The following is a 14,836-nucleotide window of genomic DNA, read 5'->3' on the forward strand; positions in this document are numbered from 1 at the left end:
TCTAAAGGAGTTGTAAAAAAAAAAAAAAAAAGAGGAAAAGAAAAGAAGGAAAAAAAAGAAAGGGGAGAGGAGGGGAGGGGAGAGGGAAGCAGGGAGGGGAAGGGAAGGGCGGGGAGAACCCCTGGAGTGGAAGACAGGGACATAGACCCAGGCTTCCTCTGCTCCCTTGGTCCTTGTAGCATCCGGAAATCCAACCAATCCAATTAGTGTCCCCTGAAGGAGAACGATGTGGCCCTCATAGGCTCAGGATGTGGATCGATGGCTCCATGTGTGCCCTCATGTCGGCTCCCATTTATTAAAACGCGCTTGGCCTTAAGCCTGATGAGGCTAGAAAACCCTAGCCTCCCATCTCCCCAGACAGGGACTGCCTGTATGTGGTGGAATCGGTGAGCCCACACAGTGCTTCCCGGGGTACCTTTGGTCTCCTTGTAATTGACTGTGAGCATTGGAAATAGCTGTGGTTTTTAATACAGTGATATTTCCTCTTCAGGGACCCCAGCCCCTAGTCTAGTTTCAACAACTGCTAGCTCGGTCCCAAGACGTGGTTCCTGTTTCTTCCTTGTCTAATGGAGAGAGTGTTTGCATTTGCACAGGGTTTTTAATGGGCTGTAAGCTGTTGGCTCTGAGTGGGATTCTTGGACTGGAGCCAGGGAGACTTGAAATGTTTAAGGAAGCCTAGGGAAGCTGCTGGGAGGGGCTCTTCTCTGCTATCTGCGTGGCCTGTGGTGACTTGGGTAGCCAGGCGAGAGCAGCCTGCCTCAGTGGCACAGGCATGGCCCGGCTAGTGGGCTCCTTGGCTGAGCAGGCAATTTGGGCCAGGTGACTTTTTCTGTCAATGTTTGGAGCCAGCAGTCTCAGATCAAGCCGGAGACTGTGAAGAGGGGCCCCCTTTTTCTCATTCCAGAAACAGTGGTGGCAGCTCCCAGTTTGGCAGCTGCTGGTGGTCTGGACCTTCGAGTTCTTGAGATGGAAATAACTTACAGAGATTTTCTCTTTCAGGCAAGACCGCACCTAAACCATCCCAGAAAGACAAGTCTGGTCTCTTTTGAACTGCTCTGGGAGAGGGGCTTCGCAACCTCACTTGGTAACACGGTGTTTTTAACGAAGGCTGTGCTTTTGCCTTCTTACCCGGACCTCTTACATGGAGCCTGTTATCTTTCCCTCGGGAAAGCCATTGTTCATGGCCTTGAAGATCATTGTTTCCACTGATGCTCCGCTGGCGACTTTCCTCTTTAAATCATTTCAACCTGAGCAGTTTTGGGTGGCAGGCAGGATGGTACAGGGCTTTTCAAATGTCCGCACCAAAGTGTCCACCCTCAGCAGAAGTGTGAACGTGCACACACCCATGTACACACATGGCCCGCAGCTGGCCCACAGGGGCCTCCGGAAGGCTCGACGTTTCCTTAGAATCTACTGTTTTATTGAAGCATTCATCAGTATGTGATATTCAGTCTCAAAAGTACAGCTGGTTATTTTAATTTTAAAATAATGGTTTAAATGAGTTAACATTAAGGCCAGGGATTTAGTTCAGCGGCCCAGTGCCTTCCTGGCAAGTGCAAGGTCCTGAGTTTGATTCCTGGTACCCAATTAATTAATTAATTAATTAACATTAGGAAAAATTCCACCCTCTCTTACCTGTTTTCTTTTTTAATCCCTTGAGGAAATGGGTAGTTTGGGAAGATGCTGCGTGCTTTCTTCTAGGATGTCTGGTGCCCTTTGGCACACCACAGACGGCTCCACTAGAGAAGCCTGGGCTGTGGGCATCTCTCGGCTCCTAGCAGCTAGGTCAGAGTTTCAATTCACACCATGTCATTTCCTTGCATCCTTTCAGCTAAAACAGGGATGATGATTCCTACCTGACAGGATGCAGTTGTTCAACTGTGGAGTGCCAGAGTTTATCATAGCTGCTAACCTGAGATAGAAAATGTGTCCATGACTAGTGGGGGATCACTATTCCTTGTGGGTGGAATAAACAATAAACAGGCAGAGCATTTCAGATAGTAATAAGGACTATGAGAAAAATGAAACAGCAATGTCACTGTGTGTGTGTGTGCGTGTGCACGCCCACACACACTACTTTAGATGGCATGGCCAGGCCCCTTTATAAGAGGGTGACATTTGAATTAAAGTCTGATTGATAACTAACTTTGAGGGTCATTGGAAATAAGTTAGTAAAATGGCTGGCTCATGGGAGAGGGTAGTAGGCACTGATTTTCTGCAAGAATCAAAGAAATAAAGGAAGATAGCTTTTATAGCTCATTAGATATGACTGAAAAGATCTCAGAAGGGTGATCAGGGAATTCGCCTGGATTTTATGCTACAGGTAGAAAATCTGTTTGCATCCTGCATTTTTTTTTTAACCTCTTTCGCTGATGGCTGCTGCTGAGTAGTGCTCAGTCCTCCCAAGCAAGCAGTTTTCAGCATTGCTCTCACAGCCGGGCTCTGATAAGCACTATCGTTTTCTTGGTTGGAGAGCCCCTGGTCTTCTATTCGTCTGCTGCCAAGGTCTGCACTCTCAGTGGAACATGTAAATAGTGTCCTCACTTCCTTAACCAAATAATATCAGGTTGGCATGCAACCTGCTAAATGCATGGGCAGAACAAACGTAATTGTCTCTTTAAAACAACATTGCATTTTGCAAAACATGCCAGCTCCTTTTATAAGGTATTTATAAAATATAAATTTAGGGGCCAGGGACGTAGCTCAGTGGTGCCACACCTGTCTGGCAAGTGCAAGGTCCTGAGTTCAATCCCTGGTACCTCCCCCCAAAATTAATTATATATAAAATATTTTTATACTTTTATAAAATATTGTCTATTTCTATTTTTCTCTTATGTACATAAAATACCTAAGCCCTATCCTAACAATGGTGTAGGACTTTATTGTCTACAAAGTCCTTTTGGGTTTCATAGTAGCCTTGAGAACTAAATATGAGAGGGCAGAGAGAGGAATCTAAGTATTGGAATCAGCCAACCTTGGGTTCAAATCCTGGCTCTTGAGAAATTAAAACAGTGTTCTGTAACCTGAGGACTCACTACTTGGAGTCTTGGGTATATTGTTTGTGGTCTGCAATTTTGATTATTTTTTAGTTTGTTATTTTCATTTTGAGGATAGCTTGAAAATAAGAATGTAAATTTATTTGGATAATCTGAGTGAGAATTTATTGACTAGACAGCTCCATTTCAGTGAGAAAAGGCTGTACCATCTTTTAATCTATGCAAAGGTAGAGAAACCAGGTGAGGTACCAGTCTCCAAAGACCTTGTCATGTAGATGTCAGAACCAGTCTCCTTTCAGCTGCCTCGCATACATCCTGTTTGTTGTGACCCCACTTACGAAAACTAGCAGTAAGAGTAGCGGTAAATAGTAGGGAACTTTTTCCAGTAAGTATCATTGGACTTTACAATTCTTATACATCAGCTTCACAAAGATGAACTGGTGGTTTAAAACAAGCTCATTTTTCAAAAGGGAAAAAGAAACCCACTCAAATGATCATCCACAGTGTTCAAACCCAGAAGAATCTAGTCAATGAGTGAAAACTAAAAGATTTAAATGCATGCTGCTGCCATACCCAACCATGTCTATATAGTCTGCATAGTCTTATTAGCATATTACATTAATGATGTTAATTTGATTTTTAACTCAGGTCCTTCGCTTACGAGGCAGTCGCCAGAACCACTGAGCTAAATCCCTGGCCCTAATTTTGTACCTCATTTGTAATTTGTTTTGCCATTTATATTTGAGTAGGGAATAGAGCCCAGTGATGTTTCTGAGGTGAAACTGGCAGGATTCTATTCTAGTTGGAGAAGTAGGCTGGAGGATGGTTTCACATCTGAATGGGGCTGAAGATGTGTTCAGGTCCTGGTTAGGTGACAGACCAAGTGTGACAAGCTCATGGGTCACCTTGGCAGATAGATCTAGTGGGTCGTTGGGAATATAAGTCTGGTGCTTAGGTGAGAGTTTGTGGATAATCACTAATGGGAGAGAGATAAGCATGAAAACCATTACTGTGCTACTGTGCTTTCCCTGAAAGAAGGTTTGGATGAGAAAAGTAGGAGACCAAGAATGGAACTGCAACATTTTAGGGGCAAATAGAGGAAAAGAAGTCAGCAAAGAGACAGCTTGAAGTTTAGGAGGAGAACCAAGCCAGTGCGGTAGCCTGAAAGTCAAGGGAAAAGAAAGTTTCAACCAACAAGGGGTAGCAAGAAGGTCCAATGCAGGGGTGAGCTGCCTTAAAGAGATAAAGGTGTCATGTGTCTTGCTAGCTTCTTGTCATTTAGACACATGGAAGCAGAAGAAACATCATAGGTTACCAGCCGAGTGGCTGAGCAACCAGAGCATGTGCTGTTATGGGTGAGAGGAGGTGTATGACATTTTGCAGACAGATGGTAAAGGGACCAAGAAAGCAGCTGGTAAATTTGTCATCCATCCATCCCATATTTCCTGAGGGCCTTCCGGGTGACAGACTGTGGATGAGATCCTATTAGACAGAGTAGATGAGCACATAGATAAAGTAAGTCGCAGTCCCTGCCGTGAGGAGTTGAGAGTGTTGATGGGGAGACAGTTGTACCCAAAGGTAATTACAGGTCCAGGTGGTACCCGCTATGGGAAAGGTGTGTACAGTGACCCCAGAGAACTGGAAAGAGACCATTTCGTGTGGATGGGAAAGATGTGTTCACAGGCAGAGGAGAAGAGAAAGAACATCTGAAGTGGGAGAATAGAGTGAAGGGCACGTCCTACTTCCTGTGCATTTCTGAGTGTGTGTGTTTGAGAGTGTGTGTGTGTGTGTACATGTGCATGTGTATGGTGTGAGGTGGTTTTGAAGCTGGGAAGGAAGGCTAAGCCCAGACTATGAAAAGTATACAACACTATAGCAAACATGTTTGAATTCTATCCTTCAGAGAGTGAGAACCCAAGAGAACTGGTTAATGAAACAGTAATGCAGTGGGCTTGGGTTTTTAAGCAAAAGCTTTCGGTGGCATGAGGAGACCTAAATGGGCAAAAGAAAGATGGAGGCCGGAAATGCGGGCAGGGTCCATCTCAGTCCATTTGCAGCCTTGCTCACTGACATTGAACACCTACTTCATGCTCTGTTCTCCTGCCCTGAATTAGGACAAGTTCTAGCAAAATGCATCTGACTTGTCTCCTGGCATCCTGCCGAGGCTTGTGACTTCCTGGAGAGTGTGAAATATTGACCCAGATGTTGATAGCCCAATCACCAGGTAGAATCTTTAGCTGGCAGGTTGCTGATTCCCAGAATCCAGAGGCTGACACTCTCTTTCATGCATTACTCATTATTTTGACTGTCCTGGTTGGCTTGGGATGCAAAGAAGCAGTTGCTGTTGAGAGCACGGGGCCGAACGGACTGGCACACCTGAGCACTGCACAGAAACATCTGCTCTATTTCCTGACTAACTGAAGTAACCCAGGGTGGACTTGGTACCCAGGGTCACACTCGGCATTTTTTTCTATTTGTAACTGAGGACAATTTCCATGTGGCTGGTGATGAAAAGGTCAATTTCAGAAAGAGGGAGTGTTTCCCATTAGGCAGATGACATCCAAATATTTAACTCACTGTGTCATTTTGGCTGGGCACTGCCTTTGAATTTTGTGCCATCCAAGCCTCCTTTGTGCTGTTTAGGGAAGATCTGCACTCACAGCCTCTTCTTTGCTGGCAGGGAAGTTCTGGGCACAACTTGGCATCGCCTCTCTTTTGTGATGTGTCAAGTAGATCCATAAATGGCAAGGAATGTTAAGTGTTCTTCCAGGAAAAATCAGAGCCTGTTAGCACTGAAAGGGACCTGGGCCTCCTCCAGATCCATCCAGCTCATTTTACAGATATGGAAACTGAGGTTCAGAAGTCCAGACTCACTGGTCCCATATCTCAGAGTGAGTAAGAATACCCTTGGGACCAGAGGGAAGGGTCCAGTCCAGAGTTTCCCAGGGGTCTGCCTTTCCTGCTTCATTTATCTTTCTATCTCTGCTGCTTGCTGCTATGCCTCTTTTCTGTTTCCCAATTAAATCTGCTAGTGTGGGTACCATGATGAACAAGTTTCACGTCATGGGTGTTTTCTATCTCGTATGATAGACTGTGAGTTGGCCTCAACTTGAATGGCGGATGTAGAAGGGCTAAGTCCCAACACAGGGGACTTGAAGGTGATGAAATGGTGTGCCTACAGTATGAGGGTGAGGGGGGTACCAGCCCAGGGTGGAGGTCCAAAGCCTGCAGCTGAGCTCAGTTTAGAACTTTCCTCTTAGTCTCATCAAGTGATTCATTCAAATCACCAGGTGTCTGGTTGAAAATGCATATTCCCGGGCCCTGTCCCCAAAGCTCTTTTCCATTATGTGTGGTGTAGGAGACAGGAATCTGCACTTCTCGGCATTTGTGAGGTGGACTTGGCCTCCACACTAGCTTATTTGGGTTTTTTGCAAATGCATTTTTTAAAAGTGTTCCTGAAATGCCTTATAGAACTTATTTACACGAGTCATTACCATGGCAGGGCTGGGTGGGACTAGCTCCAATGTTCCCTATCTGTGAGGTTTTGTCACCAGCCTGTGGCCCTGTGTTGTGTAAGGATAGGCGTTGCAGATGTACCGCTGACTCACTGACATCAAAGGAAACCATGGTGGGGGTCCTTGCTTGAGGTCTGGCTTGACGGAGATTCTCCATCCAGACGCATGGCCTCCCTGGCTCCTGCTCAGGTCCCAGGTAACACGTGTCTCCACTGGGGCTCTTCCTTTCCAAATGTTTGCTCTCTTGGCTTCGACTCCAAGGTGTATTTTTGTAATGTTTGCTTCAGGGTGTTGAGTTGGTTATGCGGCTAAAATCAAGCTTACTTTTCCTAGTCTCTTCTTAGGAAGAGACTTTAGAATGTCAGACTTTGCATGTGAATTGTTTCTATGAAGAACAGATGTGGGCTTAATTTTGGAGAAAGAGAATTAGAAACCAGTGAAATCTTACATGATTTCACGTTAGTACCAAAACCAAATCCATTAAAGACATTTGAAGCTGTATCTGGCTATGACGGGCTTCCTGATGGGGACGAGCCATTCCCAAGGCTTTCTGGGACGAGGACTACCACTGATGGACTCTTGGTTTCATTTATGTCTCCCACTGCTCACAGTCTGTTTTGAATCTTTCTTCCTTTAATCTATGTATTTTTATTTATTGAGCGAGCAGTAGTGTAACCATGACTGAAATTTTTTAAATTATAAAAAAACTCTATCCCGGGCTCAGCTTCAGTCACAGATCAGATGTTTCTGTTTTTCCATGTTCCCTTCCATGCTTTGTTCATTGGCTTACAGAATCTTTGCATTACTGTAATTTCAAGTTGCAGTGCAGTTTCCAGTTTGTCATTTGACATTTTACACTTCATATTGCATTACAAGACTCCACGTTCTACTGCCTTTTTCAAGATAATGATGTCTCCTTCAGTCAGTAAGCTCTAATGTATCTGACCATCTTTCAGTGTGGTCCCGTGTGTTCGTCTCCCTTAAAAAGGATATGAAAAGAATAGAACACAGCCACAGTTGTTCAATGGTCACTCCTATTCTTCCCCAAGGTCACCTGTTGTCTGTCTTGTGAGCCTCCTACCAACCCAGCCCCAGTGCTGTTCACAGTCTCGGTCCTCTGGTCACTCTGACTCTGATCAGCTACTTTCTCTGTACATCTCCGCCAGCCCTAGGCTCTCTTCTCTTGAGACCCATGCCACATCCAGACCAGCCACTTCCTCTCCACCCTAGGTCATCCCGATGGCTACTTTTTCTTCTTCAAGTCTGGCACAGCTTATTTTACATTACTTTGGTCACCACCTTTGGTATGTGCATTATTATATCTGTGATCATTTAGATAACATTTTGCATGATTTCCTGCAGGAAACAGAAAGTAACAAAGCAATGGGAATCTGTTGGAATGAATCTGGGAAGCAGGTAGAAAGAGGGCAAACCAGTAAGCAATAGCACCGGGATGGACTCACTTAAACCTTGGAGTCAGGGCCAAGGAACCAAAGCCGTTGGTCTTTTGGTCACTCTGCAGGAGATACAAATTCTAGGGAGGAAGTATCTGGTTGACCTACCTCACCCACCGTGGCTCCAACTAGCTGGCACCTTGAGTACATTTCCAAAGATACTTTGCCAACATAGGGAGGTGATTTCCTCAACAGCCCAAGGGAAGGGGAACAATTATCAGGCTGCCCTACATACCTGTCTTCCCATGGATATATCCCATCCCTGCCTATTATTACTAACTCTTCCATACAAGTAATTCCAAACTACTGTCAGTTATAGCACTCAGCTCCAAAACCAAGATCCTTGGGGGATTTCAGTCTCTCCTCAGCACTGTCAAATGCCTAAGTCAAATGGCGATGAGACCACCCTGTCTCACTAGTTTGAATGCCACCCCTTTCTCTGGCTCCTTGGTCCATGTCCCTTCGTGCCAGCACCGTAATATCCAGCAATAGATTCTTAAAAGAAGAAAGAGACATCAGAAATTTGGGGGATTCTATCCAAAATACACATGCCCCTGCAGTCTGGCCTCACTGCGCATAGGACACACCCCAGTCTCTGGAACAAGTTCTGCTTTTGATTCTGTCATCACCTACTCTGTCCCTAGCTTAGAACCCTCCAGAAGAGGGGAGAGAACACCCATTGGTTTCAGGCCTGCTTCTTACCCATTACACAACTTTTGACTGGTTGTGTACCTCCTCCCAGTGAAGGGACAAAACGCAGGTCTTGCTCCTCTGAACCTGCAGAATGACCCATGGTATGTTACACACCCGACTTAGTTACTTCCTTCCACCCCCGTCCCCACTGAGAGAGGGCATTATTTTGTGTCCCATAGTTCATCCATTCATCGGCCTTGAAATGGAAATAAGAGCCTTTGAAATGAACCCTGTATCCATCTTAGGGTTTGCATTAGAGCAGCTGAGGCCAACGGAGGATGTTTTGCTTGTTCTCTTTACCTTGTCTTGCTGTAATCCTGCATTCTGTCTTTCCCCTCCTTTCAGTGGAGGATCCTAGCTTTCACTGACATCCAATATGAACTTCATGACCTGGCCATTTCCCTGCATTTATGTGTTTACTGTAATGTGGTTTTCCTAATTATTTATATGCTCAGTTTTCTTAGGATCCACCAATCTCTGGGTATGAATTCTTTTAAAATTTGTTACTCCAATCTTAGCGACCTTCTACTCACACGCGAATAGTGAGAGTCATAACCACTTAACCCACTTCTGGTCATTGTTAGAACTCTCCAGGGAGGTGTCCTGGGAGCTTTTAAAATGGTAGGAGTTTTACCAACTTGGGCATTGTGCTCTGGAAGCCTAGAGTTTTGAAATGTACAAAGAGGATGGGAAGAACTTCCTCATGCAGCTATTCTGAAGGTTAAATTAGATAGTGCATCTAAAGCAATTAGCCTTTTGGTTAGCCCGGGTTTTACACTGAATAAATGGGGTGTGTGGGTGTCATCTGTTGAACATCTGCTAACAGGCCTGGTTTGCCAGCTGCCCCGAGATGCTGACACCCAGGGGCACCAGCTGGTTACAGGAAGGTGGTAGCAGGTGAGTGGGTGGCTGATGACCATAAAGCAGTCTGCTATTTTGTTCCTGCTGTCCTATTTGATGGTAAAAGGTTTTCTAGTGGCTTCTTTGGGATGCTGGGTTCAGAGACCTGCTCATATTAGGATCCATCATATGAAATTATGAATTATATGAAATTGTATTCTTGTAGATCAGAAGTCAACAGAGCTGGGGATTTAGCTCAGTGGTTCTGTCGCCTGCCTTGCAAGTGCAAGGTCCTGAGTTTGATCCCTGGTTTAAAAAAAAAAAAAAAAGTCAACATTTTTTGGTTTCAGCCACATGCTTGAAGATTGATGCCTGCAAGTAACTTCATTCTATCCAACTGTCCAACTTCTTGTTTTTAATTAATTAATATATCATGGGGGATCGTCCACTTTAATGGATAGGAATCTACCTCCTTCCATCAGACAGATTGGATTCCATCCTATGGATAGATTGCATTTTTTTCTTTTTTCTTTTTTGGTACCAGGAATCAAACTGGGGGACTTGCACTTGCCAGGCAGATGTTGTGCTGCTGAGCTATATTCCAGGCCTGGACAGATTCGGTTTCTAATCTAATTAGATTAGAAATTCTCCTATTCATATGGACATTTAAGCTGTTCCTAGACTTTGTGGTTCTTCTTACAAATAATGATGCAATGTAAATCTTTATATGTAAAACTCTAAGTATGGTTTTGAATGTACCTGTACGTCGAACTACTAGAAGTAGAGCTGCTGAGCTAAAGTGCATATTCATTTGAGATCTTGTCAGAGATGGCGAAGTTCCCTCCAAAGAAGTTGCCTCAATTTAGATCCCCATCAACAGAGAACATGCTTGTCCTATCAGTGTTCTCAAACTTGATAATCTTTGCCCATACAATAGGTTTCACTCGTCGTTATTTATTTTCCTGTTGTATGTATTAGTCTGCCCCGGCTGCTGTAACAAAAATCTCATAGGGGGTGGCTTCAACAGCAGGAATTTATTTCACATAGTCCTGGAGGCCAGGAAGTCCAATGTCAAGGTTCCAGCTGGTTTGGTTCCTTGATGGGGATTGTCCTCCTGACTTAGGGCTGTTTCCTTCCTATGTCCTGACATGGTGATGGTGAGGGGGAGTTGGGGAAGGGAGACAAGAGAGGAGAGAGAGAGAGGGAGAGGGGCAGAGAGGAGAGCCTGGTTTCTCTTCCTTTTCTTAGGACACCGATTTCTTCACTGGGATGTGACCCTCATGGCCCCATCTAAATCTCATAAGCCCCCAAAATACCATGAGCCCGTGTGTTGGGGCTTCGCCATTTCAATCTGAGAGGACACACCCTTCAGCCCATAGCACCCATGAGCTACCCTTTCACACCCTTCTGCCTATGAAGACTCTATGGAGTCTTCCTTGTCTTACTGGTTAAGGATGTTTCATAAAAGAAGAAAATTAGCAGTCTAGGGTGCCTTTTGGAAGCACCTCGGGTTTTCTGCTTCAGTCTTTACACGTCACGTGTGGCCTGGGGCAGAGACAGTGTGCCGACAGGTTACAGTGCTTGAACTGCAGTTATTTGTCTCATGATTTATTCTTTGGTCTTGTGTTTGTCACAGACTAAGAGAAATCCTGTTTGCTAGTCCTAATTTCAGGAATTTACGTTCTCAAAACACTTGCAAGTTTCCCTATCTGGATCTTGCTTTGAAGAGAATGTGTTGACTGTCAGCAAAAGGGAGAAAGGAAAGTTACTAGGAGCACTGAGAGGGAGAGGGGTGCTGGGCCACAGAACCAGGAGCTTCATGGCCCAGTCTTCCTCCCTTTACTTTTCCTTTTGTTTCATTCTTTCTCCCTTCCTGTTTTCCTTTCTTTCCTTCCTTTTCTTTCTGTTTTGCTGCCTCTTTCCCCCTTTATTTCTGGCTGCATACTATAAAAATACAGTTCTGGTGTTTGCGGTCGGATTCCCACCATGGGGACTCTGCTGGAATTTCAAGTCACTCACCATAATTGAACTATAAATTAGAGAATTCTTATGAATAGAATAGGATGGAATGTGGTTTCATGTTTTCTTTCCCCAGGGACCCTGCTCAACTTGGCAATAGGAAGCTAAACTGGGGAGGGATTAGTTCTAGGAAGTGGGGTTTTTAGTATAGCTGCATGTCTAATCCAAATATTACGGACGTGTCTTAGTTATCTCTGTTACTGAGAGATCAGGACGGGGAGGATAACTTGAATCCCAAATGTGCCAGAAACATTTTCCACCTTGCTTCATGTATCGCATTTTTCCTTCCACTAGAAAAACTATAACAGTGGGTTTATTCATACTAATTTTCACCTTGCAGTTTTCCACCAGTATCGCAAGCAGGATGTATTGTGCTGCAGAAAAATAAAACAAAACAATAAAAAGTAACCCTACATGCATCGGGGTAAAGAGCTCAGTTTTAGTCCCGTCTGTGCCTCTCACAGCCTGAAATCTTGGCAAGCTGTAGCTCTTAAGGCCTCAGTTTCTGCTTTGTAAAAGGAAGAAAATAACAACCTGCTAGGGTGGCTGGGAGGGCACTGAGGGGCTGCAGGCCATGTGACCTAGAACCAGGGCTGCCTCAGCCATGGAGCTAGTCCGTTAGCATAGGTGCTGTCTGTACAGTGCCCCGCATGGAACATAAATCATGGACTGCCGAGTGCCAGTCCCTTTCTTCCCTCCGTTGGCCCAAAACCCCCAATACACTCTATTATTTAAACAAACTACTGCAAACTTGATAATTTAAAAAAACAGTTGCATTCCCTGTGCAGTTTGGGACATGTTACCAGAGCCGGGTTCTTTCTAAAATTCCTGCAGGAGAATCCTTCCTTGCCGCTGAGTTTCTGGAGGCCCCAGACACTCCTTGGCTTGTGGGAACATCGCTGCAGTCTTCTCAGTAAGTCACTAAGTGTGTCTTATAAATTTATAAGGATTTAGGAGCCAGGTGTGGTGGTACGTACCTCAGAGGCTGAGGCCGCAGGATCACAAGTTCAAGGCCAGCCTGGGTTACATAGCAAGACCCTGTCTCAAACACAAACAAGAACAAACACAAAACGAAACAAAAGGATATAGGGGCCACTGTATAATCTAGGATGATCTCATCTCAAGATCCTTAACTTAATTACATTTTGAAGGAACCTTTTGCCAAATATGATCAGACTCACAAGTCCTGGGACTCAGTGCATTGAAAAACCTTTGGAAAGTGTCACTGCCATTCAACTCACTCAACACACTTGAGGTATAGACTGTATAGATCAAGACCTGACAAGGCATATTTTCCCCCCAACCATTCACCTTTACTTTAATATTAATAAATCAGAGTGGGTCAGAGAGAAGAAAGAAAATTGTGCTTGTTTTATTTATTTATTTTTTTTATTTGAGACTGGGTCTTGCTGTGCAGTCCAGGCTGACCTTGAACTCACTATATAGCTGAAGTTGGCCTCGAATCGGCAGCGACCCTCCTGCCTCAGCCTCCCAAGTCCTGGGATTATAGGTGCATACCGCCATGCCTGGTTTTGTCTTGCTTTTAGAAGCAGGTGATACACCTCTTTCCCAGATGCCCACCATAACAGGGATCTACAGTGGAAGTTCTCATGCCTGCTTGAGGTCAGAATGGCAGCCTTGGGGTTGTGATCAGCAGTCACCCAGAATATACCTGTGTCTGTCTTGTACTTGCTCTGACCCTATCTCTAGCTGGCTCCCCCCATATCACTGGTGATGTTGCTTAGCCTCTCTCCAAATGTAGCTCCCACAGACTGGCTGTCTGAGAGTGGCTGTAGACTGCCACCGAATTATCTTGGCGGGGGGGTCCCATTCCTTCGGTGGATGCTTGTTTGCTTCTTGGGTTTCCCGGGCTCGCTCACCTTCCTGTGCTGATCATTTGCGGAACCTTCCAGAACCCAGCTGAAGCAATAAAGGGTCACTCTGCACTAGACAGACTGTCCTCGAAGGAAGGTGACATCAAGGACCTCTGGGGCCAAACAGTGCTGCCCAAAGCCAGTGCTTAAAAAGTAAAAGCAGAGATGATCTAGGGACATTTTTGCACTGTAGTTAGAAGTTCATGGTTTGGTGGAAAAACACGCACTGCAAGGAAAGTCACAGAGCTGCTCAGGGTCCCTGGGGAGTGTGAACATCGGAGGACAGGCTCAGGAACAGCTGTCTTCTGGGACAACAGCAAAGGAGCCAGATGTGCAGGGATTCGGAGCAGGGGACATCTGGACGTAGACCCTGCTGTGAAGTGCCTGGGCCAGGTCACATGATGTCGCCAGAGGGGACCACAGCACAGGGCTGTGGGTCTCTGTGAAAAGACCAGTTAAAGGAATGAGGGTGTGGGGTCTCTCTGGATAGAACTTGTAAACTTCTGACACTTTCCACCTCTTTGATTCATACGGATGCAGGAAAATCACCTTGGTGTTCAGTAACAAGTGTTTAGTGCAAGCTCTCTGCTGTCACTAAGGACCTCACCTAAGACCCCTCACTGCCCCATGGAAAGGTGGGTGCCAGTGCTTTCCTCACGGTAGGCTCTGAAACTTCCCAGGTGCACTGCCAGAAGTGGTGGCAGGAGTGTGATCACGGGCAGCCGGCTGAAAGCTGTGGTGCCCACTGCCTCTACTGCAGGGGGACATGGGGCTCTCCTTCCCTGCAGCGCGAGAACTCCAGCTGTCCGACCTGAGCTGGAGGATAAGTGGGACTCGGGTCTTCAGTGGCACAGTACCAAAGTCAGGGCTACTTTGGGACTTTTCTGGGTCCTGGGCTCTTCCGGCTTTGTGGGCCCCTTCATATGTTATCTATATAGGCAGAGAATGATGAAAATTCTATTTTATAACCAAGATGGTGTAAAGACGACTATAACCCTGCCTGATAGTCACTTTAGGTCACCTTGCTGTTTTCATTTTATTTATTATGTTTTGGTACTGGGGATCCAACTTGGGACCTTGCACTTGGAAGGCAGGCAGAGGTAAAACCACTGAGCTAAATCCCCGGCCCTACTTTTTATTTTTTGAGACAGGATCTCGTTATGTAGCTGAGGCTAGTCTTGTACTCTATATAGCCCAGACTGGCCTGAAAGCGATCTTCCTGCCGCAGCCTCCTGAGTGCTGGGATGTCAGAAGTGCTCCCCCACGCCTGGCTACTTCTGGTCCTAGCACAGCCCCTGTGCCTGCCCGCTCTGCCCTCCGTCTGGGTCCTGCTTCCCTAACGGTCCTCTGTCTCCGCAGGTCCCGCAGCGGATGGAGGCAGAGGGCGGCCCCGAGGACGGCGGCGCTGCCCCTGGGGTGTGGGGCTCCTGGGGGCCCTGGTCCGC

General features: G+C 45.8%; 1 long non-coding RNA gene across 1 annotated transcript in view; it reads left to right on the plus strand.

The window, feature by feature from the left end:
- LOC117283340 overlaps positions 1-14,830 on the plus strand; it is a 53,973-nt gene extending 39,143 nt beyond the window's left edge. The window contains exon 3 of the long non-coding RNA XR_004514299.1: positions 14,751-14,830. This is a non-coding gene — a long non-coding RNA (uncharacterized LOC117283340). The remainder of the gene's footprint in view (positions 1-14,750) is intronic.
- The last annotated feature ends 6 nt before the right edge of the window (positions 14,831-14,836 follow it).

The sequence above is a fragment of the Fukomys damarensis genome, unplaced genomic scaffold, assembly GCF_012274545.1.
Source record: "Fukomys damarensis isolate Sample0158 unplaced genomic scaffold, DMR_v1.0_HiC HiC_scaffold_25, whole genome shotgun sequence".
Taxonomy (NCBI): domain Eukaryota; kingdom Metazoa; phylum Chordata; class Mammalia; order Rodentia; family Bathyergidae; genus Fukomys; species Fukomys damarensis.